The 6,382-nt window shown below is 31.9% G+C and overlaps 2 long non-coding RNA genes across 8 annotated transcripts; both read right to left on the bottom strand.

Annotated features, from left to right (window-relative positions):
- Positions 1-449: 449 nt before the first annotated feature.
- LOC123898656 lies at positions 450-1,792 on the bottom strand. The gene is made up of 3 exons (XR_006805395.1): positions 1,648-1,792; positions 927-1,054; positions 450-821 (listed from the first exon to the last, which is right to left on the bottom strand). It is a non-coding gene; the product is annotated as an uncharacterized LOC123898656 (long non-coding RNA).
- Positions 1,793-3,448: 1,656 nt separating this feature from the next.
- Positions 3,449-6,336, bottom strand: LOC123898654. 7 transcript variants are annotated; one of them, XR_006805391.1, is made up of 6 exons: positions 6,161-6,336; positions 5,981-6,021; positions 5,128-5,272; positions 4,321-4,410; positions 3,905-3,970; positions 3,449-3,744 (listed from the first exon to the last, which is right to left on the bottom strand). It is a non-coding gene; the product is annotated as an uncharacterized LOC123898654 (long non-coding RNA). The 7 variants fall into 7 exon arrangements; XR_006805390.1 differs by having other exon boundaries at positions 5,128-5,266; XR_006805392.1 differs by lacking the exon at positions 5,981-6,021 and having other exon boundaries at positions 5,128-5,266.
- Positions 6,337-6,382: the final 46 nt, after the last annotated feature.

The following is a 6,382-nucleotide window of genomic DNA, read 5'->3' as shown; positions in this document are numbered from 1 at the left end:
TATTCATTAATACAATCGCTCAAATATATTGAGATTATATATGTGTGTGTAATTCTTCTGTTTAAGCGAACTTTTGCAAGAGTATTTATCACATATAACATATATGATAAATATTAGTAAAATTTAATTTCTTGTTCGACATTAACGAAATTTATGAAATAATAACTTTTCTTTTACCAAATGAGAATACAAGTTTTATTAATAAAACATATGTAAAATAATAATCACCAATACAAAATATGAGATCACACACATTTATTTTTGGATAAAATCGGTGCAAATAGTGAATCGTTTGATTATACACACATCACTTCAAGGCATACTTGAAGATACCAGGAATATGAATATTCATGAAATAATCTTCCAAATCAATAATTTGGGGACAAAGTAAAACAAATCTATTTCTACACCTCTTTGTTTTGCAGCTAATAGCAACTTTTTTGTATTCATATTATGTCTTATATATATACTCGTTCGCATGTTAAAATGCGTAAAATTTTCAATGATTCCCTATGTGTTCGATCAAAATACACTTGCTAAATTTTCTCCGTTTTATACCTAGTTTGAGTATCCATTAATACAATAAAACATACGTTAACAATAATCACACATTTATTTTTGGATAAAAAAATGGGTGCAAATAGTGAACTGTTTGATCATATACACATCACTTCAAGGCATACTTGAAGATACCGAGAATATGGATATTCATGAAATAATCTTCCCAATCAATGATTTGAGAGTCAAAGTAAAATAAATCCATTTCCACATCTTCTTGTTTTGCGGCCGATAGCAACCTTTGCGTATTCATATCATCAAATCTGTGTACAAAATAAGCATTTGTCTTAGTTAATTAATAAATACATTAAACAAATACTATAGTATTATATTTTAATTTTGATGCTAATTAGAATCAATCAACTTACATGCCATTGAAGAACAAGTAAGGTAGATAAAGATCGACCAGCCGCATAACAATATTAATTTTTCGATTTAGGTCGAGCCACATCCCCTAAAAATATTGGCATAGCAGTTTATTGACCAGCTCTAATACCTGTTATATATGAAAACTTTGTTAGCACGTTACTGTTATGGCATGAATTACATTCACCATTTTTTTAACAACAAAGAAATTGAGTATAATGACTAATCCAACTTAGGAAACATTACTAAAAAGCTTAGTAACCATTAATTCACATAAATATTAATGGTTGGAGAAATTAGGCTGACATGACGCTGTTCCATTAATTTGATTCTTGATTAATTTTAGATCACAACTTTAGCGACAAGGGTGAGCAAGAAACTATAGTTCTTCTAACCCGATAATATTTGGGTTGATTTAAGAGAAAATTGGGTTGACACGAAATTTATGTTAAATATTTTTTTAATGACCTCATTACTACAAAACATAGTTCTTTTACTCGGAAAAATATTTTAGATTTAATAATTAAATTCAATAGATACTTCCTTAATTTAATAAGCAATTTTGTTGAACTCTAAATATAGCAGATTCACAATCCTTTAGCTCTAACAAGAAGATAAAGTTTCTTTTCCACAAAAACTACAAAATCACACAAGTAAACAAACATATTGTATATAATTAAAGCATTACTTAGAAGATGACTCAAAAGAGAGTGAGAAATATACTTTTTTCCAAGGAAGCCAGTAACACCAGTTAATAGAATTGTTTTGCCATGAAGAAAATGTATAATGCTTTTGAATTCCATTGCAAATCGGGGTAGAGAAGTTTTCAAAGGAAAAAGGGAAAAAAGAAACTAGAAAGAAACTGAAAATAGAACACATGATGCTTATTATGCCAACTAGAAGATGATACACTATATGTTTTTATATGCTCATGAGTCATGACAATTGTATGCTATTATTATTATTATTAAGTGATTTTTAGATGAGAAAATAACGAGTCAATTTGAAACTCTTTAAATGGGAGTTTTCTAGTTTTTAAAGGGTTTATGTAGCTGTTTTGGTTAATTGGGCTACGGTGGTTATGCAAATGCATAGAGTCGCTATCAAGCAATAAAATGATAAGTTTATCGTTCTCAATAGGGATTGTGCCAAAATTACTAGTTTCGCTTAGGAATATGGATAAATTAAATGCCTGAAAATAAATGCATAAATGGTATCTTTGTCTTCGCTTTGTTTGTTTAAAAAGGTATCTAGTAAATGCAAGAAATAAATGCATAAATTAAATGACTAAAAATAAATAATGTGTGTGTGACCACACGAGGTGGTTAAGTGTGGTCGGATCCCTCTCTTATTCCTGCTTGATTGCTCTATTATTCCCCTCGATAAGGATTTAGACTGTTGAAAATAGGTTTGAAGCAATATCTGTTCCTATTTTTATTACAAGCTTTTACAGAGCCTAGTTTATTTAGACTGTTACCCTTACTTTATTTAGACACCATTGTCCAAAGCTCCATTTTTTCGTTTAAACTTTGGTCTCATCACCCTGGGGACCCCTAAATTATAAGCAGTCATGTGTGCCTAAAACTAGTCACCTACCCACAGACATACTCTGCAAGGTAGAAATTATCGTTTTTTCCAATCCTATACTAAGACGGCAGATACTGAATTTAATGGTCTCATATAGGCCCTAGTATGTTGTCCTTCGGTCGGGATTACTAGCTTCGTTTCCTATGTGATATCCACTGTCCTTAGATTTTATTCTAATGTGATCAATATTAAAATAACTAAAACCATACAACAAAAGAGTTTGAAATAGAAATAATTGAAATTTATAAATATTATAAATAGTACTACCAAGTATTCGTAAGGGAGTTTCTCGACTCCACCTAACCTAGGAAAAATAAATTACAAAGACATAAAGAAAAGAATTTTATTGGCCTTGGAGTTCCTTGGTCTCCTTGCCTCCTCTTTAGAGTTCTCCTACTCTAGAGTGAATATTCAAAGTATTGAATATTTGGAATGTTTGTGAATGAACACCACTAGAAAACTCGGCTTTAGCGACCGATTTAGAGACCGATTTTCATCAAAATCGGTCTCTAAATCCGCTATCGACCGATTTTGCGACCAGAAAAAATCAGTATCAACGGCCCTGGTCGCTACTCCATTGTGACCAACCCAGCGACCGATTTAGTAGCGACTGAAGTAATGACCGATTATAGAGACCAAAATAGCGACCGAACTTAGAGACTGGGTTAGAGACCGAGTTTACGACGATCTATGCGATGCAATGGCCGACGCTATAGAGACTGATTTAGAGACTAATACCAGCGACTGAGTTAGCCACTGATTATAGCGACTGAATTTGCGACCGACTTGTTTAATTTTAAAAAAAAACCAGTCACTAAATCGGTCACTAATTTTGATTTTTTTTTAAAAAAAAATGTAGTCCCCTATAATATATATAAATATAACTAAACATATTAGTAAATTAAATCCTTATAAAAATCAAGAATCACACAATTGGTAACATAGGAATCGTCAATACAATACAGACAAACATAAATTATATCTATATACAGCTTAGTTTTTTTCATTCTAATACACTAGGTAACTTTATAAGAGACTCCAGCTTATTTTTTTTCATTCTAATACACTTTGTAACTCTATAAGAGACTCCAACACCTCCTAGCTTCCTTTCATCCAGGAGAAAGTTTATCCATTATTGTATCATGTGGTGGAGACACTCCAAACAAGAAGGCTCTTTGACCAAATAAACCAAAAAGTACCTAGTACCTGCAGCAAAACAATTCCAACAAGTACCTGCAAACACTCCTCAGTTATGTAATGAAAACCGCAATATTAAATAGAAGTCATATGATATTGTAGATGAAGAAACCAAGTTATAGCTATCACCATTAAGGAATAATACGTTGAGCATATAATCAGGACAAGAATCTTCTAGTAAACAAAACATATTTACCATGAAATCTTCTAGTAACAAAACATAATCAGGACAAGAATCTTCTTAGCAACCGCTCCATGCTTCCTGCGACATAACATTCACAAGAAAACTCTGTCCTTCAAATTCTAATTCAAACATATAGAAAAAAGAAGGAAAAAAAAACTTGAGCACATCATTCTTTTAAACTATCAATTGCTTCAAATTCTAATTCAGCTATATGCTGCTACAACTGCAACTTTCCATTTAAACTTGGGGATAAGTAAACAGAAAGTGTGTTCTAGTTCAAAATAGAACAAAATTTCAAATACACCAAATCAGTGAATTGAACATACCTTTTCACTAAGCAGAATTCTCCTAGTCAATTTAAAGTACCAACAACAATTAATTAAGTTCTTATCAATCACAATCGTTAAAAATTGAAAGATCATTCTTACAGCTTGTTGAATAGTCTTGAGAAATCCTGGAGAATCACTAACACGTACTCAACTGCTCAGTTGAGGCTGCAACCTCATCAATTGCTGCCTCTGTCAAGAGTGATAAATTGATTGTAAGAACCCAAACAGTTAAGAACCATACAAAAAACAAAGCATCTAGAGTATAAAGCCTCACATTGAATGAAAGTGCAAGTGTTGAAAAACATATAAGTGATGAATGATCCAACAAAAATTACACTTAAAACTGACTCAGACCACATGTGAATAGATCAGATGAGCTAGTGAATTGATTCATTCTTCAAAATCTGCTTGAGTCGATTCGATGAATCAATTCATAGAGAACAAGTTTTTTCCTAACTTCCATGAATCATTTTGAGAATTTTGATGAATCAATAAACAGAAAAAACCACTTGTTATCATTCCAAGGTATTATGTAGTCTAGTGCTATCCAAAAGAAATTTAACGCATTTTCATCAAGTGATATATATTTGAGAGTTTTAAAAAAATTGATAGTAGCATGCATGATTCCAAACACAGCAAAATAGAACACAACCTATTCAATTTAGAAGCAGAATATTCAAACACATGACCTAGAAATTCTCCTCCAATACATTCACATGGGAATGGAATGTTGATTCTAAAATATGAAAAAAGTTATCATTACTGAATATACTATGTCACTATTATAGGTGAATTGTTAACAATTTTTATTGCATAAAGGATGTTATATTTGAGAGTTAAAGGCATGAAAACTTTGATTCTACTATGAAAATAACACAATGCAGAAACATAATGAACAATAGGAACCTATTTTTGAGCTTCATTGAATCAATAGGAACCACATGCTATACATTCTCGCTCCGTATCCACTGCACACGACTTTTCGTTTTCCATCTCTCAAAGACCTTCATGTCAATTATCTTCGTGTTCTGCAACTTCTCTCTTTCTGAAACTATTAACATCCACTTAATTTTTTACTTTTAATTTCATCTATAACACCAAATTGCTGTAATATTTCCGCCCCTTTTATCCAAACTGCGTTTTCTTTTAAAAATAGGAGCAATAGTAATTGTTTGAGTCTTGAGCAAGAACTATAACGGCGGTGGGTCTTGATAATACATGAGACCATGATTTGGGCAACCACAAATTTTCTAATTAAATCTGAAGCAACAAGTTTAAAACTACAAACCCATTTATAGTTGGTTATCTCAATCAAAGAACCATTTTTCTACAAACCCATTTAGAAGGTCATTCATACAATTATATACTTATTTTGATACACAATACAACACCAAATTTGGCCCCTCATAAAGTTTATTCATAATTCTCATTAAAAATAGAACAATCACTTAGACACATTATAACACTAATCAGCCAACGTACTGCCAATATTAAACTTAAATAAAACATAAATTTAAATACCATAAAAAGACAAGGAAACAAAGAAGCTTCATGCTTAAGTGTCTAAAGACTTAAAGTATCTAAATGTTCAAATTCAAATGAAATAGAGGGAAAAAAAATGAAGACAAATATCAAAATAGAAATAAACAAATCAGATGCGTTTTGGGGGTAAAATCAAGTTCAATTCGGTGGAAAAATTACATAAACAGAGATGAGAAAGGGTATATGAAAGCAAAACATGTTGATGGCGGGCGTTTACCGGGATGACGATGTTCTCTGCGACGGCGAAGTAATCTACGACTATGGCGATTACCCATCGCATCAAAAAGAAGAAGAAAGAAGATGAAGATGAAGAAATTAGGGATCATAGAAAAAAGAGATTTTTGCAGAAGATAGTGATGTCAACGTAGAAACCCTAAAGTAGGGTTACTTCTCTCACCTTGATTTGGGAAGGAAACTGAAAGCTGGAAACTCGATTGGATAACAAAACTGGAAGAAACGCTAGCTCGATTTGTGTATGGAGAACGAGAGCTGGAAGTGAAACTGGAACGAATAGGGTTTCTATGTTGCTTTCCTTTCTTGCGGTGGGTTTCAAAGTTTGGGAGGAATTTTCTAAAATATTACGCCTGATTTTTGAATTGACATAAAATAAAAATAAGTG

The sequence above is a fragment of the Trifolium pratense genome, linkage group LG7 (assembly GCF_020283565.1).
Source record: "Trifolium pratense cultivar HEN17-A07 linkage group LG7, ARS_RC_1.1, whole genome shotgun sequence".
Lineage (NCBI taxonomy): Eukaryota > Viridiplantae > Streptophyta > Magnoliopsida > Fabales > Fabaceae > Trifolium > Trifolium pratense.
The sequence above is the reverse complement of the archived record's forward strand: the minus strand, read 5'-3'. Positions and strand labels throughout refer to the sequence as shown.